The sequence below is a fragment of the Macaca fascicularis genome, chromosome 5, assembly GCF_037993035.2.
Source record: "Macaca fascicularis isolate 582-1 chromosome 5, T2T-MFA8v1.1".
Taxonomy (NCBI): domain Eukaryota; kingdom Metazoa; phylum Chordata; class Mammalia; order Primates; family Cercopithecidae; genus Macaca; species Macaca fascicularis.
Window position 1 is genome coordinate 106,980,081 of NC_088379.1, and position 21,067 is coordinate 107,001,147.

General features: G+C 37.4%; 1 protein-coding gene across 12 annotated transcripts in view; it reads right to left on the reverse strand.

Annotated features, from left to right (window-relative positions):
* The window catches only part of PPP3CA (protein phosphatase 3 catalytic subunit alpha), a 331,315-nt gene that overhangs the window by 299,671 nt on the left and 10,577 nt on the right, over positions 1–21,067 (reverse strand). For 2 of the 12 annotated variants that reach the window (XM_045393370.3, XM_074040208.1), the window contains 3 exons: positions 9,742–9,866; positions 8,416–8,503; positions 6,670–6,778 (listed from right to left, as the gene is read on the reverse strand). The exons of 8 other annotated variants lie outside the window; for them this stretch is intronic. The gene's annotated coding sequence lies outside the window, so the exon portion shown is untranslated. The remainder of the gene's footprint in view (positions 1–6,669; positions 6,779–8,415; positions 8,504–9,741; positions 9,867–21,067) is intronic. 2 more of the 12 variants (XM_074040209.1, XM_015450690.4) reach the window with 1 other exon arrangement.

Genomic DNA, 21,067 nt, shown 5'->3' on the forward strand with positions numbered 1-21,067 from the left:
TGAGAAGCACATTGTATAATGGCTAAACAGTGGGCTCTGAAACCGATAGTCACTGGTTGACATCCTAGTATCACCACTTACAAACTGTGCAATCCTGGGCAAGCTGTGCACTGTGACTCAAGTCCTTTCTTCTGTAAAATGGGGAAAACAACAACATCTACCTCTTGGAGTTGCTCTCGGTATTTAAAATATTACTATGTGAAAGGTAGGCTGAGACAGTACCAGATAAATGTAATCACTCAATAAATACTGCCTATTATTATTTCTCACTTCTCTTAAAAAATAGTTGCAGTGTAGTAAATAACATATCAAAACAATTTGGTAATATAAATTGCCCACTCAAAATGATAGCATGTTCACATGCATGCTTTTAAACACTGGAATTGTATTTTTAAGAAATATTCAGAAAAAATTTAAACCACAGAATGATATGAAAAAAGTTCACTACTGAAATAATCCACTAACATCTCCTCATAAAAGGCCTAGACTCAGAAAACCCCAGCACCAATTAAATTATTCCTTTTAAACTGAGTTTATAGCCTACTTAAAAGGAACTTCAGCTATTAAATTCCTTTTAGAAAGTAAAAATGACTTTCCCATGAAAGGAAACACAAAGAAATGTGTATTTTTCCTCAAATAATGAAATATTTTATAAAGAAATCATGGAAGTGGTAAGCAAACCGGGCTTCATTAATGATGTCCTTAGATTTCAGACAAATTGATACTTACCACCTAACAAATAAAACATTAACTTACGAATCATGAAGTATTAAATTATATTTTTAGAATTGTGTATCTGTGTAGTATTGCGATAACTGTTCTGTTTGTATATCCACTGTATAGTACGAGCATAAAAGTATGCAGTAGATACTAAGAACAAAAATATCATCAATGTCTTCCAATAAGAGTCATTAAAGTTTTCATTTGTACCTAAGGAAGAGATTCAGGTTTCATAGGTTCTTAAAGTTGGGGTCCAAAACCTTATGCTTGAGTCTAACTTAACAGTCAGCATTCTGTTTTCAATATGAACATTAAACTTGCTACCAGGAGAATTCTAATAGCTCAAAGTTCTGCCCATTATACATTATCACTCATTTAACTTTGCACAAAAGGATCTAGAATCTAAGAAATGTGCAATGATAACTGGCTTGGAGATTCTCACTTCTTTCAAACTCTCTATATTCTTAAATTGTTCTATACAAGTTTGCTCTTCTGAATGTAGGCTAGCTCCATTTCTGCTGGAAAAGCAATCTCTCAACTAAAGTTATTTTTAAAAATTAAATTAGCAATGAATGAGAACATAATGAAGACAAATATTATTTTAAAAGCAGGCAGCCACTTAGAAAATTTATTAAAATTTACTGGGCTCTTAAACATGAAGAATTCTGAGTTATACCATATTGACAAAAAAAAAAAAAAAAGCCTGGCTTTAAAAGTGAAGAACAGAGAGTTTATTCCTTCAGTAATGTATACCCAAAAAGAATGAAAGATAAATGACATTATTGCTTTTAAAAACTCTTGTTATACTATTTACAAAGTGACTAAGTTATATTCTAACCTATTGATTTCTGGCATGTTTCCATGGAAAGTCTACGAATTAGTGGAAGTGCCCAATTAAAGGTTCACTCACACTCTTAACCGTACGTTTAGGATTGAATAATTTAAATAAATTTTTAGAACTACAAGTTCTATAATCTAATCTTATTCAAGAGTACCCAAAACTTTCACATTACAAGCCGTGCTACTTAAAGCAAACTAAAAATACTCCTTTACAACTAAATCATCAATTTCAAATGGGCAGTAGATTAGATGATATGAAATTGACAGTACTTCTGTAATAGCAGTTCATTCCTTTCAATAAGAATCAGGTTAATGAAGAAAAAGAAATCTCAAAAATCAGTTAAAAAATTGAGGTCAGAATTTATTCAGGGATATTTAGAAGAAGTTTCAGAATAGAAGTGTAATGGTATCAATTGATGAAAACTTTAAATATCCAAGAGATAAACTTATATCAAGAAACCTATTTTAAATACAAAATAAACAGCATACTAAGAGTGATAAAGAAGATCCGGCAAAAACTCTTAAGTACAATTGGCTTTGTGGTATCATATATTATTAAGCAGACTAAGTCATGTACATTTAGCCTTATACCTGAATTTCATCTCAAAGATAACACCAGCTTTCTAGGATAATTTTGAATAATATATAAGATATTGTGTATACCTCTACCCAATCCCCAATTTCCATGAGTCAGTGAATAGAGGCACAACAAGCCAAAATATTAACATGGATCATTAACTCTAAAAACAAAGCAGTATCAGGTAATATTATTCTATCTTACAGAAACAACTAAGAATTCACACGTGCACGTGTGTACATGTACACACACACACACAATCTACAGTGATTTTTTTTTTTAATTTCCAGAAATAGCTTATCCAAAACTGTGATTTTAAGTTTATATTTGAGATTAGGTATTAGCATTGGAGAGGCATTCTCTATAAGCTGCCCAAAAACAACTAACCTAAAATGTAATCAATTAAAATTGTTGACTTGCATTGTTATTAAAACAATATTATGTACTAAAGGAAGGTATTTTCAAAATGGATCAGCACAGCTATGGCATAGCTTGAATGGTACACATACACACAAAACCACTCACATATATGTGTGTGTGTGTGTGTGTGTATATACACACACACACACACACACACACACACACACACAGACTTATTATGTCAACGTTTCCTCCAGTGGGGGGAAGGGGGGGCTTGGATTCCAGGTGATTGGTCATGGTTCTTAGAAAGAAATAACCTTTATATAAAAAGAAACAATGCTTCCGGCCTAAAACATGACATACAGCTATTCCTTCATTCCAAACTTGAGCTAAACAAGCAATGTTCCAATGTATAATTAAGCTGTCATTAGCTAGTAAATAGGCTGGCCTGACAAACCTGGACACATTGCCTGATCCAGGAGTAGGCATATGATCCATTCATAATCTTTGGGAGAGACTATATGATTCTGATGGGTGCCATGTCAGGCTTATTCTGAGATCTTTGTGAAAGGATCTCAGGTATTATTCTGAGATCCAGGTTAAATCTGGATCTAAGGGTGGGTATCATTGCTCCAACATAAAAAATGACTACAGGGCAGTGAAGCCACCTAAGAGGAAAGCATCACAGAGAGGTAAAGAGAAGAAGAACATCAATGTTTGTGCATGTGTTTAAAGTCAAATCTAACCCTTGCACTTTCACTTACAGGAAAAAGTATTTTTGGTGGGATTTATGCTATTTTCTATCAAAAGATATGATTTGTGCTTCTATGTCCACCAGTGATCTGTGAGATCACAAACTGTGATTCCATTTTCTCACCTACCTTTTACAGATATAATGCTTATAAACAAATTCAAGGATAGCAGATCTACAGAGGTAAACCATGTCCACACACGTTTATTTTATATAAATTAACCCAAAATAAAAAGTAGAAACAGAAGTTCTCTTGTATAGCCGACTTATAGAACTACATTATTTTAAAACCCGATATAGTTCAGAAACCACATATATTTGAAGAAACAAACAAAAGAGCATTTCAGTGTTGGGTGTTACTTTAGCATGCAACATTACATCACTAAAACAAGGAAAAGCAATACTTGCCCTAAAGGCTTAAAAAATATTAGCAGAGACCAAAAAGTCTATCAGATGAGAATGAATGTCATTGCATCTTCGGTAATGACAATAAAATGTTTGTTTTTAATTTTTCCTTTAAATTTTCTTCCCCTAAAAGTTATCTATAAAAGGACTAGGGAGCAGGATTCACTTGTTGTTGTCATCTGGCATAACACAAGGGAACCCTTCCAAGCATACCAAGTACCAGTGAATAAGCCTCCAAGATGGGAATAACAAATGAAGAAAAAGGCAAAGAGCTTGGTACTAGGCTGCACAAAGGTTCAAAAATAAGAGCAATAAAATTTTATGCAGAAACAAGAAAAATCTGAAGAGTCAAATGGCAGAGTCCAAGTGCCAAGAGAAAGGTGTTTCTAATAGCAGTATTCTGTGAAGAAAGAGGAACAACAAGCCGACCAAAAAGGTGGCTGTTGCAACAAAGGATGTCTTAACTGCAAAGACCATTTATAGTCATTTTCCCTACAGAAAGTTGGCCCTTTCCGTCAACTCCAATTAAGAGTAAGAAATCCTTGTTTCATTTGTCCTTTAACACTTCTGCCCCAGAACCCTTGTCAAATGAGCTCTTTTGAACATATTTAGGCTTTCTGGTTAAATGTTAAAGAAATAACAGTCACTCTCTTCACATAGCAACTTTTTCTATGCCAACAAAAACATGCCTAATCTTCCCCATAAAAAATAGATACCACAGTCTTTTCCAAAATGCATGAAAATCGCTACTGCTCTGGTCTAAATGTTATGTCTCCACAAAATTCATAAGCTGAAATTGTAACCATCATCTTGGAAGATGATGGCATTAGGAGATACAGCTTTTGGGGTGGGATGAGGTCATGAGGCCAGACCCTCATGAACGAGATTAGGAAGTGCCCTTAAAACGCAGCTAGAAAGTAGGCTCTCACCAAACACCACTAAATCTACTGACGGTTTGTTGGGTTTTTTTTGGTTTTTTTTTTTTTTTTTTTTTTTTTTTTTTTTGAGACAGAGTCCCACTCTGTCACCCAGGCTGCAGTGCAATGGCATAATCTCCACTAACTACAACCTCTGCCTCCTGGGTTCAAGCGATTCTCGTGCCTCAGCCTCCCAAGTAGCTGGGATTACAGGTATGCACTACACACCCAGCTAATTTTTGTATTTTTAGAAGAGACCGGGTTTCACCATGTTAGCCAGGCTGGTCTCGAACTCCTGACCTCAGGTGATCTGTCCGACCTAGCCTCCCAAAGAAGCTGGGATTACAGGCGTGAGCCACTGCACTTGGCTTCTACTGACATCTTGATCTAAAGATGTAGCCTTTGCAACTTCAAGAACAAAGAGAAAAAAATTTTTGTTTACAAGCCATCCAGCTTATGGTACTTTTGTTATAGTAGCCTGAATGAACTAAGACAACTGTGATAAAGAGGTAATATATTTAGTTAATATCACCATTTTGAAGAGGTATAAAAATAGACACAAAAATATCTTATTGTAGAATAATATTTACTGTTGCTATTGCTTTTTTTGCTACACTCAACATATGTGTCTATATATGTATCAATGTATTTAATTAAACAGAAAAGCATTAAAATAAGTAAAAATAGAGCATGTATTTATCATTAGAGTACTAAAATCTTCACACTTCAGCCATTTCATCTTCTGGGAAATAAATGCACTGGGCTAACATGTAGTCTTTAGGGTCCCTTGAAGGGCCCCCATTTGACAGCTCTAGTATTCCTATTTCTCCATTCCTCCCTTGCTTGCCCTCTAACCTGCCTGCCCCATTTCCTCCATGCCTGAACTGAATACCTGTAGGTGTTCCTCAAATAAAGCCAAACTATAAAATACTACTAATCTAATGAATTGCTTTAAAAATACTCAACTGTGCTACTATAGGGCTTTGGGGAAGGCAATTATTTTGAAGACTAAAATTTGGATTTATTCAGCGACTCTTATGGAAGGAATCTAAAATACTTCAACAAGCTAAGGTTAATTGTGTACGTGTGATGAGTGTTACTTGCTCCCTCTTCAGTCAAGGATGGACTGAGTAACCCACTTCCCAATGAAATGAGGAGTAAATGGCATCAGAATATATGTCTGAACTCCTTCTGTCCCTGCTCAAATCAGGAATCCAATTTCCCTGATCACTAAATAATCTCTCAGATGTCGAAACCATTAGATTAAGAGTCCATGCTTTCATATATAAGCCACCCTTTCTCTTTGAGGTATAGAACATTTAATAACAGTAATTATATCAGCAAATACTTACATAGCACTTACTATATGTCTAACCTTCTAACTGCTGTATGCATACATTAATTCATTTAATCCCCATAACAACTCTATAGGTAGCTACTATTATTACCGTGTTTTAGTGACAAGAAAATGGAGGCACAAGGCCAGGCATGGTGGCTAACGCCTCCCAGCATTTTGGGAGGCCAAGGTGGGCAGATCACTTGAGGTTAGGAATTCGAGATCAGCCAGCCTGGCCAACACAGTGAAACCCGGTCTCTAGTAATAATACAGAAATTAGCCGGGAGTGGTGGCACACGCCTGTAATGCCAGCTACTGAGGAAGCTGAGGCACGAGAATCACTTGAACCCGGGAGGCAGAGGTTGCAGTGAGATTACACCACTGCACTCCAGCCTGGGTGACCGAGTAAGACTGTGAAAGAAAAGAAGAAAAAAAAAGAGAAAAGAAAGAAAACAGAGGCACATAATTAACTTGACCATAGCAACAGGGCAAATAAGCAGCAAAGCCAGGAGTCAATGCAGATAGTCTGGCTCCAAACCACTCCACCATATGCAACTAAAGGTAAGGAGCACATAGAAACTCCATTTCTCCCCACTGTTCCAGTTCCCTTTTGCTATTTCATTCCTTTGACTGCGTTTACTGAGCACTTACTAAATGCAGCTAAATAAACAAAGTATGTGCCTGGAACTAAATTCACTAACTTAAAGAAAATCAAGCAGCCATGCACAAACAGAAGAAAATTTAAAAACAAAAATTAAAATACTTAGAATCCTATCCAGTGTAATGAAGCGAATTTATTTAACAATTCTTGGTCCAGTTTTTGTCCATCCGGTATTCCGTATCTCCCTGCCTCCCTCAGTGTAACTCTTCACCTGAAGGAAAGAATGGAACAAAAAAAAAAAAGACAATAAACTTTGGGGGCATTTTCATTCCCTAGTGCCAAGTGAGCGTACGAACAATGAAGAAGTTCAGTCTTGCAAAAAAGGAAATTATTTTTTATGCCATCAGGAGCCAATTACTGACACAAGACTAAATATAAGCCCAGAATTTCTTCCATCTTTGATTCTCTTTTGGCATCATTTTCAATATATGATTTACAAGTTGAAATGTTCTGTTCAGGGTTAAGAAGCTGGAACAGAACACAATGATACTCTACTTCTATAAAACCAGTGCATGTTAAAGCATGGCCAAACTTAAGAATCACTTGGGATGCTTGAAAAACAACAATAACAATACTAGGGTCTCATTTGGAGAATCTAATTTTTTTAAAGGGGGGGTGGGGAGGAAAGGAAAAAGATGCTGGAGGCTTACCTAGATAGTCTAATTTAACTGTTCAGTGACAGTGCTGGGCATTGGTAGCTTTAAAAGTTTTCCAAGTGATTGTAATGTGCAACCATGCTTGCAAGGCAGTTTAAATGCAACCCAAACCTTCTCAAACTTTAATATACATATAAATCACCTAAAGACCTAATTTAAAATGCAGATTCTGATTCAAAAGGTAGGGCATGAGATTCTGTATTTCTACCATGCTTCCAGGTAATGTTGTTGCTGCTGTTATGCGGACCACACTTTTGAGCAGCACTGTTCTATACCTTCTTTAACAAATTATAATTACTAAAGGTGAGAAGGAATGGAAAAGATATTACGAGTCAAGGCAACGTGGAATATTTCATTTTTATGTAAAAGAGGGAACTGTTTTTGACAAGCAACTGGAACCCATAATAAATGCTTACAGAACACAGGGCTACTGTGAACTAAATCAGTTAACATGTATAAAACATGAGGGACTGTTCCTAACCCAGAGACAGTACTCAATAAATATTAGTTATCACATTGATCTTTTTTTAACAAATGAGTGGCAAATGATGACTAACCATATCAAGAAAACTCAATGCAGATATATAACTTATGTTCTAGAAAAAATATGGCTTCTACTGCTTACAATCTTCATATTGTGTCATGCTCTTTTATGCCTTAGACCATTAGGTACAGAATTCTAAACACTAGCCTCACAGTTAGAATGTGCGCATTCATTAACATGATGTCTGGGATCTGCTTTAAAATACTTTGGCAAAGAAAAAAGAAGAGTAATCCTAGCACTTTGGGAGGCCAAGGTAGGCGGATCACTTGAGGTCAGGAGTTCGAGACCAGCCTGACCAACATGGCAAAACCCTATCTGTAATAAAAATAAAAACATTAGCCAGGCGGGGTCGCATGTGCCTGTAGTCCCAGCTACTCAGGAGGCTGAAGCAGGAGAATTGCTTGAACCCAGGAGGCAGAGGTTGCAGTGAGCCGAGATTGCACCAAGGTACTCCAGCATGGGCGACACAGTGAGACTCTGTCTGCAAAAAAGGAAGGAGGGAATAAAGGTAATGTAATAAAATCTCCATAAGTAATCTATGGAATAGGTATATGGGGGTTAACTGTCCTCCTAAGTTCTACATATATTTGACATTTTTTCAAAATATTTTTAAACGTTCTGTTTTTCAGTTCCAGCTTGATCACTTACTAGCTCTCTGATCATGAGAAAATTATTTAGCATCTTTGATTCACAGACTTCAGAACAGATTTCCATATTAACCTCCTCACAGGATTACCTTAGGGATTAAAAGAAACAGTATTAGTAAAAATAACTGACACCAAGTAGGTCACATCATAAAGATAAATTTAAATTTAATCCAGATAGCTCCAATTTTAAGAGAATCAAAAAGAATGGTAATGTGTGTCTAAAATTGAAACAAGTGAATCTGTAAAGACTGAAAAGTGCCATCTTCTTGCCATTTCAGCTTTTTCTACTGCCTCTTAACATTCTAGACCAGATTCCATCACAAACAGCAACAGGTAGCATTTAATGAAGTCTCCAAAATGCTGTGTCCTGAAATAAATGCATCAAAATGTTTCTTGCATGGCAACATAAATCAACTAAGGGTAGCCTATCGACAAACACCACTTCTAGCTGCTATACTATTCTCTGTTCTACAAGTAACATAAGCTTTTCCTCCCACTCACTCCCTTCATTCACAAACATCTCTGAACAAGTAGCCGGGGATAACAATTCAAGAGAAAGGGAACCTCTTAAATATAGGCTAAATAATCAAAAGCAGAAGATCCCTTCTGGGGCTGGCTCTTCATAGGACAGAAGTTCAAATATGAATAGGCAGCATCTATCTGCCTATTCTGAGGCATAACTACAAAATCATTTTAAAATATACATTATTGGTGATAATTCCATCATTCTTCAAATAAACCAAATCACTCACAAAATCTCATAGTCAGAAACCTTGTGAAGAAGGAAAGGGGTAGACTTTCATCCATATGGTAATAATATACAGTTCAGCATAAGAGTGAAAGGGAAATAATTATTTAAAATAGTGAATGTACATATGCACATTTCCATTTTTTAAGAATATGAACACTCTTACTTCTGTCCAAGACAATTGAATTCCAATCAAATATTGTTACTAAACCAAATACTGTGACTGAATGCGACTCCAGCTTGCCTCTCTTCCCTAAGAAAAAATTTTAAAACCTGGAATCTACTACAAATATGTTAACCTCTCTCATTAGCTCAAGAAAGAACAAAAACAGTGAAGTGAACTTAGAAGCTGTATTTACTAGGGGAATTCCCGAAAGAAGAGCTCTCATAATCTTCTACTTTAAAATTTCACTTATAAGACACAAATTAAATCCACATTTGTGGGGGAAGCGGGGGAGACAAACGAAAAATCCAAGCATGTCTCTTACATATTTTCTCACTTGGTTCACAGGTACTACCACTGTAATGTTTAGTCACTGGTTATTTTACTTTGATATTCCTATCTGAATACAGACTTACCTGATATTTTTCCTATACTTATAACATTCAAATTAGCTGTATATGCATAATAAATGTTGGGCATAATCACAGCGTCAATTTTCTTGTAAAGCAGAGCTTATTTCAGGCAAGGTCTAGCTTCAGAACTGAAATAAACACACACAGCAGGAAAGTTATATATTTTGTTTTTTCAGGCCATGAGAACCCTTACATTTCAATAAACATATATTAACAAAATGAGAACTGTCAACAAAACACTCTAGTTGTGTGAAGGTTACTCAAATTTTTCATCTACGTGGTACTGGACACCCTTTGTAAACAAAAACCAAAAAATATATATTTGAAGTTCAGGGTCCACAAAAACATCACGGGAAAAAAAAGAAGAAAAAGAAAATATGAACCTAAGCTGATTCCAGCAGGAGGAAATTTTCCCACATGCAGAGGTATTCACCACGAAGCAAAAGATAGTAAGAGGCCTCAGTGCGAAACTGGAGCTCCCCGAATTTACAGACCCAGGAAATCAGGGCAGGGTGTTAAATCTTCCCTTACACCTAAACCTATAACCTGCAACTACCTCAACCACAGAATTTCTCAAAGTAAATCAAACCCGGTTCAGATGGATTCAAAATACGTTTATGAATCACAAGAACAAACAAATGTCTCCAATCACCTGCCTCAGGAGAAGCATTAAAATTCTCAATTATCATATTTTATTTCAAACAATTTAGGAAGTGTGTAACCAGGCTAACCCTAAACATTCATCATAGTACAGGAATAGTTAAAAGTAGTAAATGAAAAATTCTGATCTCAAAACAATTCACATTTGCATCTAAAATGTTACAATGAAACCACATAACTCCCTCCTCAAAATGTTTCATGTGATGTCTCCTTGAAGTGGCTTTCACTTTAGCTATGTGTGGCTTCCTTTATTTGCTTCAGCAACGAAAATATGAAAATGAATACAGGCATACCTCACTTATTGTGTTTTGCTTTACTGCACTTTGCAGGTATTACATTTTTTACAAACTGAAGATTTATGGCAATTCGGTCACAAGCAAGTCTAGCGGTGCCATTTTTCTATCAGCATGTGCTCACTTGGTTTCTCTGTTTGACATTTTGGTAATTCTCATAATATTTCAAACTTTTTCATTATTATTATCTGTTATGGTAATCTGTGATCCACGGTTTTGTATGTTACTATTGTAATTGTTTTAAAGCACTTCGTGCCACACCTATGTAAGACAACAAATTTAACAAATAAATGTGTGTGCTCCGACTGCTCTGCTGACCAGTCATTCCCCCATCTCTCTCTGTCTCTCCTTGGGTCTCCCTATTCCCTGAGACCAGATAATATTGAAAATGAGGCTAAACAACCCTGAAGTGGTCTCTAACTGTTCAAGTGAAAAGTCACACATGTTTCACTTTAAATCAAAAGGCAGAAATGATTAAGTTTCTCGAGCAAGGCATATCGAAAGTGGAGACAGGCCCAAAGCCAGGCCTCTTGTGCCAAACAGCCAAGTTGTGAATGCAAAGGAAAAGCTCTTCAAAGAAATTAAAGGTGCTGTCTAGTGAACACACAAATGATAAGAAAGCCAAAGAGCCTAATGGCAATATAAGAAAAGTTTTTGTGATCCGGATAGATCAAACCAATCACAGAATTCTCTTAAGCCAACACCTAATCAGCAGCAAGACCCTAACTCTCTTCAATTCCATGGAGGCTGAGAGAGGTGAGGAAGCTGCAGAGGAAAAGCTGGAAATCAGCAGAAGTTGGTTCACGAAGTTTAAGGCAAAAAGTCATCTCCACGACATAAAAGTGCAAAGTGACGCAGCAAATTTTAATGCAGAAGCTACACCAAGTTATCCAGGAGACCTTGCTAATAAGATCATTAATGAAGGTGGCTACACTCAACAACAAATTTTCAATAGGGATGAAACAGCCTTCTATTGGAAGAAGATGCCGCCTAGAACTTTCACAGCTAGAGAGGGAAAGTCAACTCTCGGCTTCAAAATTTCAAAGGACAGGCTGACTCCCTTTTTTAGGGGCTAATGCAGCTGGTAACTTAAGTTGAGACCAGTGCTCATTTACCATTCTGAAAATCCTAAAGCTCTTAAGAATTATGCTAAATCTACTCTGCCTGTGCTCTGTAAGTGGAACAACAAAGCCTGGATAACAGCACATCTGTTTACAGCATTGTTTACTGAATATTTTAAGCTCTTGGCTGAGATTGAGATTTTCTGCTCAGAGAAAAAAAAAAATTCCTTTCAAAATATTACTGCTCTTTGCGATGCACCTAGTCACCCAAGAGCTCTGATCTTGTACACAGCATCCATTCTGCAGTCCATGGATCAAGGAGTAATTTAAACTTTCAAGTTTTACTATTTAAGAAATATATCTCATAAGACTATCACTGACATACATAGTGATTCCTCTAATAGATCTGGACAAAGTACATTGAAAATCTTCTGGAAAGGATTCACCATTCCAGATGCCATTAAGAACATTCATGATTAATGAAAGAGGTCAAAACATCCACATTAACAGGAGTTTGAAATAAACTGACTTTGAGGAATTTAAGCCTTCAGTGGAGGGAGTAACTACACATGTGGCAGAAATATCAAGAGAACTAGAATTAAAAGTGAATCCTGAAGACGGGACTGACTTGGTGCAATACCATGATAAAATTTTAATGGATAAAGAGTTGCTTCTCAAAGATGAGCAAAGTAGGTAGTTTCTTTGGAATCTAAAAAAACTACTTCCTTTGCTCATCCTTGAGAAGCAACTCAAAGGATTTTGAATACTACATACACTCAGCTGATAAAGCAACAGCCACCCCAAGACACTGAAAGTTCAGATGATCATTAGCACAACAGTTACGTATTTTTTAAGTGAAGTACGTACACTGCTTTTTCAAACATAATGTTATTGCACACTTAACAGACTACAGTAGTGTAAACATAACTTTAACATGCATTGTGAACCAAAAAGTTTGTGTGACTAGCTTTCTTGTGAAATTCGCTCTATTGTGGCAGTTTGGAATATCTCCAAACCCACAATATCTTCAAAATATGCCTGTATAAAGCCACAATATGTCCAAAATTTGCCTGTATAAAAAAAGCAATGTCTATAAAAAACGGCTAACAGTGTATAATAACTAGCACTACATATTTTTCCAGTCTTAACCTAGGGGAAAAACTTAAGGTCCAATTAAAATGACTTCTTTATGGACCTCATAGTTGGTACTTCATGTTTTGGATCGTTTGTGTTGTAACACCGTAATAAGGTCAATAATGTCAAGAAAAGCATAATTTACAGTCTAGTCCCATTGTTGTGGGCCTCAACTACATATTTCTACAAAGAAGACAAAAATGTTTACCCCACGAAAAGTAATAGATTTTTCTCCCACAGAAAACGCCACAGATGTTCAGCCAAAATGATTTCCAGGAGCAACGATATTTTATATGAAAACAAATCCCTAATAACTAAGTATTTTCTATCAATTCACTGACACTATCTAATATATTTGGCCTCATCTTGCTCTCAAGTTAGTGTTATGGTGATAAAAACCCAGGATCTGAGACAAGACTTGGAGTCCAAATACCTGATCCACCACTTACTCACTAGGAAACTTCACATAAGGTACTTAAAATGAGGTAATATACATGCAAGGCATGGATATTAATGCCATTAAAATTTTTAGAATACAAGGCTCAAAAAATATCAAAACACTTTATTGCTTTTTTTCTTTGAGCAAGATCCTATGGAGAAGCAAACTCACCTACAAATTAACAGTGTTCTCTTCAAATATGTGTAAAATATTACAAAACATTTGCCAAAAATAAATGCACAAATTCTCTAATCATTATCCTTAGAAAGTTCATTTGTTCCACTCCCTGAAATCACAAAAGATTAAAGCTCAAGGTAGGCAAAAACACTGGACATTCTTTAAAAAGTTATTCTGAAGTAGAGCTACAGAAAAATATACCAACTAGGTAAGAAAAACATCAAGGACAACAATTCCTCATGCACCTCCCTTTTCTACAGAAGCCACAGCTTATTAACACGGGGAATTTGTCCCATGTTACATATGCAGAATCAAAGCAATCTGTGAACACACTCACCCAAAATGACTGGCTCCAAAAATGAATTTAGCAGCCATGTTTGGGTAAATGTCTAGTCAAATATACTAATGGCATAAATTGGAACAAATAACTAAAAAGAATAGGTAAAAGTATTCCAGATTCTTATTTTAAGTCTCAAAAGCCTAGAATCAGAGGTTAGCAAGAATAAATCGAACTGAGATATTACTTTCCATTTTGTGTTTACAAATAAAAATTACAAAATCTAGAGTAAAGGAGACCGGGTTTATAAGTTCATCACATGAAAATGCTCAGGGAAAGTCAGGTATTCCTAAAGTTCAAAGTATGAGAGAAAGTAATTCAACTGGAGCTAAAGTATGACATGGGTCGGGAAGAGAGGAAGTACTTTGCTTCATTATTCTTGTGTAATAAACAGAAATATCTTCTCCAGTCAATTTGTTGTAAAAACACAAATGAAGAATAATGTGCTAGGCATTGCACTAAGCACTGGAGAGATCAAGTGGATAAGACCCTACCCCTCAGAGATTTCTCAGTTAATGAAGAAAAAATGCTGCAAACATTTGTGATCCATTGTGCATACAAGGGACGAGAAGTAGCACAGACAGCTGGTAAGGGTTTCAGAGAAGTTTCACACAGGACAGACAGACTAAAAGTGTTCCATGCAGAGGTAAAGCAAATGAAAAGCAGGGAAGGAGTGCTTCGGGTGTTTAGGTCCTTCAGCTCAATCAACTTTTATTATATGCCAAACACAGATAAACATTCAGAATACATATACAAATAAAAAATGCTCCCAGCTCCCAAAAATTTATATTCAAATACATTGAAGACTTAAAATAAGTTCAGTACAATGTAACATATGCTATAAGTATTTTCAGAATTCATGTGATAGGGTCAAATTCCATAATATACAGACTTCCTACAAACCAGTAAAAAAAGGGATCAACCACCAAGTAGGTACTGGCATAATCAAATGTTCATTTTACAAAATAATCCTAGTGACAATGTGACAAAATACACGTATGCAAGAGAAAAAGGTTGAAAGCAGAGACACTGATGTTGTGAGGCTCCTGCAGCACTAGGTTAGAAGTATTTAAAAGACTTGAACTGAAAGGTATGTTTAGTTGACTGGATGGGTGGTGACGACATCACCAAGCACAGGAAACACAGGAGAAAAGACACCCAACTGTATTTTCACCATACCCATCCATAGCAACCGCTGTATATAGGGTTTGAGAGACAGCTCAAGAGAAAAGTCTAGGTTGCAAATACAGACATGCCAGTGATCATCCTACAGGCAGTAATCAATCCTGTAAGTGTAAGGACATGAGACTGCCTAGAAGAAGGTATAAAGGGATAAGGGAACATCAACATTTAGGATTCAGTCAAGATGAGATAGCAAAAAACCCAAGAAAATAAAAAGTCATGAAAGCCAATAAGGACAACCTTTCAAGAAGAACAAAGTGATACCATGTCAAATATCACAGAAAGCAGCCATTGGACAGCTACTGCCAACCTCCCTCAGTGGATTGGTAGGGTCCCCCAAATGACTGTACAATGGATTTGATAGTGGATAGGAGGTGAGGAAGTGTATTACTTTAATGATAATTACTACTCCTTCTAGAAGTAAAAAGCATGGCTTTCAAAGGAGCTGTCCAGCAGCAAAATTACAATACCTAACATATATTGGGAACACTTTCCATGCAGGCACTAACACTAGATATTTTACATAATATTCCTCTCGCCGTAGATATTTTACATAATATTCCTCTCGCCGTTACAACAACCTTAAAAACTTAGTATTGTTTCCAAATTTCCATAAGAAAAATGGGTTCAGGATGGTTACATGACTTGCCCATGGACACACAGTTGGTATATGGAGGACAGAGGATTTAAGTCCAGGTTTTGTCTAGCTGTAAACCAATGCTCTTTCCACACTGTGATGCTGTCTCCCCATCACTGGAAGTATGTGGAGGGAGGCGGAGTGAAGAGTGGCTTGTTAACCATCTAACAGAAATACCTTTTCTTTTTGAAAGATAGTTTAACTAGCTCACTTCTGAGCCCTCTTCCACCTTCAATAGTCCATGATTCTATCTCATATACCCTGCTCATAAGTGAGTTATAATAGCTGCAGAATTCCAAATACAATGTTTTTGTTTTTTGTTTTTTGTTTTTTTTTTTTTTTTTGAGGCAAGGTCTCATACTGTTACCCAAGATGGAATGCAACAGCATGATCATGGCTCACCACAGCCTCAACCTCCTGGGCTCAAGCGATCCTCCCACCTCAGCCTCCTGAGCAGCAGCTGGGACAACAAGCATGCACTAACATGTACAGTGTTTTTTTTTTGTTTAGTTTTGTTTTTTTGTAGAGACAAGGTCTCACTATGATGTCCAGGCTGGTCTCAAATTCCTAGGCTCAAGTCATCTTCCCACCTCAGCCTCCCAAAGTATTGGGATTACAGGCATAAGCCACTGCACCTGGCCTCAATCTTCATTTTTTTCTCATATTATCAAACTAATTTTAATGCCTGCTAAAATTCATACTTAATAGGAAGACAATCTATAATTAAAATCATCCCTTGTTAAGTGGAAAGCAAAGACTTATCGACACTGAATCTCCCATGCTTTGTATAGCACTAGGCACAGAATGGTATTCAGTGTTTTGGAAATGAGTGAATGAAGGAATGGTCTGCCTCTTGTCTTTGATAACACTGACTATCATGTCAGGCAAAAACGGGCATCCATCTGTATTTTAAAATAAGCTCAAAGTCATAACACATGGCAATATATGCTACACTTCCCACAAATTAATATTGATTACATTTATTTTTGCAAAAAACGAAAACACAGTCTATGGAGGCAGCTTATCACTCCCTTTTCTGCATTCCACAGTAGGATGTAGCACCTTCTGCTATTAAAGTAAGCACAACTTATACTGTGGTTTCCTTTTGCTTCTCACACTGGACAGTAACCTTCAGATTGCCTACATTATGTTAGGCTGCAAGAACATAGTGCAGAGCCACACACATAGTGAGCGCTAAAAGTCTGACACATACGTAAGCAGGATGGGTAGATCGATGGCTTAATAAGTAGAAGCAGTATCTTTCTAACAGCCATTTTACACTCAAGCAAATAATCTACTTACCAAGCAGGAGATTATATCATATGAGAAATAGGGATGCACGGAAAACCCAATGACATTTTTTTTTTCTTTTTTTTTGAGGCAGAGTTTCCCTCTTGTAACCCAGGCTTGAGTGCAATGTCGTGATCTCTGCTCACTCCAACCTCTGCCTCCCGGGTTCAAGCGATTCTCCTGCCTCAGCCTCCCAAGTAGCTGAGATTACAGGCACCCGCCACCACGCCCAGCTAATTTTTATATTTTTAGTAGAGACGGTTTTTCGCCATGTTTGCCAGGCTGGTCTAAAACTCCTGACCACAGGTGATCCACCCACCCGGCCTCCCAAAGTACTGGGATTACCAGCATGAGCCACCGCGCCCAACCCCCAAGTGACACTTTCAAAGAGGCATGGGATATGGATTTAAAAAGAAGCGTGAAAGTTCACTCTCGAAAAGTCTCCTGAACAACAGGATTTTTTTTTCCTAGATTCAACATTATCCAAAGGGAAAAAAATTTAAATTATCCAGTTCAGTAAATTATGTTTTAAAGATCAGGTACTTTGGAAATATCTATCAAAAAGGCCATTCTTATCTTAAAAAATCATGAAATTTCAGGTATGGCAGTCCCTGGAGACGTGTGAGGAGAGAAGACCTCATAAAGGACTTTGAAGTCACCCCAAATGTGCCTACCTAAATGTTTCAAGATCCACTCAATTTACAGACCTGGCTAGCAAAGGGACAGTCTCCCATGACAGGTCTCGGCCTTTCTTCCCTCCAGATATACATGATATAACATTCACTTCTATGAAACACTAGGATAAACAAATCCAGATTCTAATGAACCAACATAAAAAAAATGTTCAGGGAAATACACACATATGTAATTTCCACTGTGATTAAAGACCTATCAGTAAGATCCAGCAACTGCAAGTTATACAAAATGCCCACCATGACAGTTGAAGCTCCATCCCCTCATGTCAGAATGCAAGGGAAAGTAGCATTTTAGGGTTGAATGTGAATCCACTCTCATTTATACACAGATATCTTAAAATAAGTCAGTGGCAAACTTCTGTAGGTTATCAGTAGCTGTTAATACCTCACAGCTGAGTCTAACACAACAATGTGTTGTGACACCATAGTTGGAAACCACTGGTCTCCTTCATAACTCAGTGAAACTCAAACTAGTTATCAAATTACAATCAAATTCACTAAATTTGCCAAACTCAACGGCATTAGGAGCAGACAATCTTCAAAGATTAGGCACAAGTGAAAGCAAGCACAAGAGGAAGGTTTGGCTCTGGTCAAGTGAGGTGCTGAGCTAGTTGTCTTTGTGGCGTGATTTGAAAAGTAAACAAAGGGGCATGGCCTGTCTTTCACTAGCCCCACTATCACCACATGGTGCTATGCTTTCATCCTGTCTTTATTACTTGCCTGTATTATAAATGAAAGGTGAAAGCAATGCCTTTAGAAAGTCACTGTTAAAACACATCTGCTATCTAGATTTTACAGAGACTTCTACTTATAGACCAGATTAGGCATTTGATGACTTGAAACTGCATAAGTCATGGAAAAAAAAAAAAAAAAACAAGGGAATTTCAATGGGAAAGGCATAAGAACTAAGAGCATCATGACTGTGGCAATTCTCACCCTCCCAAGGGGTATCACGGGATGCTAAACTGGGCCCACCTGTAAAGACTTTTGAGTTCCAAGTTGGCATGAGGACACGGAAGGGCAAGCAAGAGTACCAAGTAACTGAGCACGAGATGCTGGAGATTCTGTGGAATAAGTCAGTCAAGATCAACCTTTGTTCACTTCTCCAGTTTCAAGGGACTCCAACAGCCTGACTTGGGTTTAAAGGTAGACTCCTAGGATGGAGGAGGACTTAGAAACTGCCAGGCATGGGTGGCTCACACCTATAATCCCAGCACTTTGGGAGGCCAAGGTGGGTGGATCACCTGAGATCAAGAATTCAAGACCAGCCTGGTCAATACGGTGAAATCCCATCTCTACTAAAAATACAAAAAGAAAAAAAAAATAGCCAGGTGTCGTGGCGGTGCCTGTAATTCCAGCTACTTGGGAGGCTGAGGCATGAGAATGGCTTGAACCCAAGACACGGAGGTTGCAGTGAGCCAAGATCGCACCATAGGGCTCCAGACTGGGCAACAAGAGCAAAACTTTGTCTCAAAAAAAAAAAAAAAGCAAACAAAAAAAAAGCAGACTTAAGAACGAGAAAGCTGGCCAGCTGCAGTGGTTCATGCCTGTAATCCCAGCACTTTGGGAGGCCAAGGCAGGTGGATCACTTGAGGTCAGGAGTTCAAGACCAGCTTGACCAACATGGTGAAACCCTGTCTCTACTAAAAATACAAAAAAATTAGCCAGGCAAGGTGGCACATGCCTGTAGTCCCAGCTACTCGGGAGGGTGAGGCACAAGAATCGTTTGAACCCCAGGAGCTGGAGGTTGCAGTGAGCCAAGATCGCGACACTGCGCTCCAGCCTAGGCGACAGAGTAAGACTGTCAAAAAAAAAACAAAAAACAAAAAAAAACCTGTTTTTAATATCAAATGAGCTCCCTGGAGGCAAACAGGTAAGACTCATTCTATGGAATTCTGTAGGGCAATGCTAAGAACAAGGAAGTATATTCAAAGCGTCAGATTGTAATCAAGCACAAGAAAATATTCCTTGAAAGCAGAGTTGTCCAGGATGGAGTGAGACGTATATGGAATAGAGAGCTGCCTCTCACTAGATGTGTACATGCAGGGATGGGATTCTATCCACCAGAGAGGCTGGACAAGGAGTTTCACATTAGAGATAGCCTGAGCTAGAATTCTGGTGTACCTTCCAATTCTAGGAGTCTGATTTGTATGCCTAAATTCAAGCATGAGCAAGTGTAAGAGATAAAAGGTCTCCCCTACATCCCCCAATCCTTCTCCCCAACAAATAAAGGATTCTGAGCCAGACAGAAAATTAGATTTATTTCCAAGGATCCTTCCAGCTTCAAAACGCCATTTGGTTTAGACTATTCTTTAGCACACATAAAGTTCACATTTACAACAAAAATAAATGAGAATCATTTATTCTCTCCATTCAGATGATTCCCATAAACCATCTCAAAGTCAAATGCCCCTAACTGGTTAAATTTTTTTAAAAATCACCTAATTCTCTGATGCTTCTAAATATTTCCTCTCTGTAGTTGACTGGCGTGATGAACATCTGAGTATGATCAACTACAGAAAGATGTTCTAGTATTTGAAGCCTGTAGTTAAATCACCACTCACCCTTTTTTGTTCAGACTGAATAATCTGTCAGTTCCTGTCACAATTTATTTAAAGTCCTTTAATCATCTTGGGGGCTATTTTATAAAACATACTCCAAAATTTAACACATCCATTTCTGGAAGGGCACGTGGAATGAGACAGAGTACTCAGGAAGAATTCTGACCAGAGGCAATGACAACAGAGATTCCCTCCTGGTTGCTGAATGCAAACCAACAGAAGCTAACAGTGAGATTTTATTTAGGAAACTATAATTTACCTAGTCTTCAACTCTTTGAAATGAAAGTATTTCTGTGTTAGTAAGAAAAAGTATATCCTGGCCCATGTGAGAGACCGGAAATATCGGTTCAGAACAAAAATAAAATGGAGCTTGGAAAGCCGCAGCTGGCTTTCTTTAATCAGAAGTCATACGACCACATCTGGAGTAGTGCAGCTTTAGTGGTCTTCTGTAAGGATGGGACTAAGAGCAAGTGCTTCACTATACTGCCACTCTGTTGGTGTGGATTCCAGTACTGAGCTTTTCTAAAAACACTCACCATGCAGACATGCCATCAGGAGAGGTGACTCATGAGCAGCCTGTACTTGTGATGGGCCTGAACATTTTTTATTGGTATATACACAGTAAGTCATCAGGATGTATAGTATGTTTTAATCTTTGTTCTAATTCCTAATCTTATACATTTTTATTCATTTCAATTTGCACATGTGAAGACTAATATGGGCCTCCCACATGCTTGTCAAATGCCTCTCCCCTCAACTTAGTATCATTACCTGTCTTCCTGAGAAAGAAACCATCACTCACCTTTGAGGAAATCAACCTATACACATTGTGACAATAATCCACTAAAAGCCAACCACTCCCC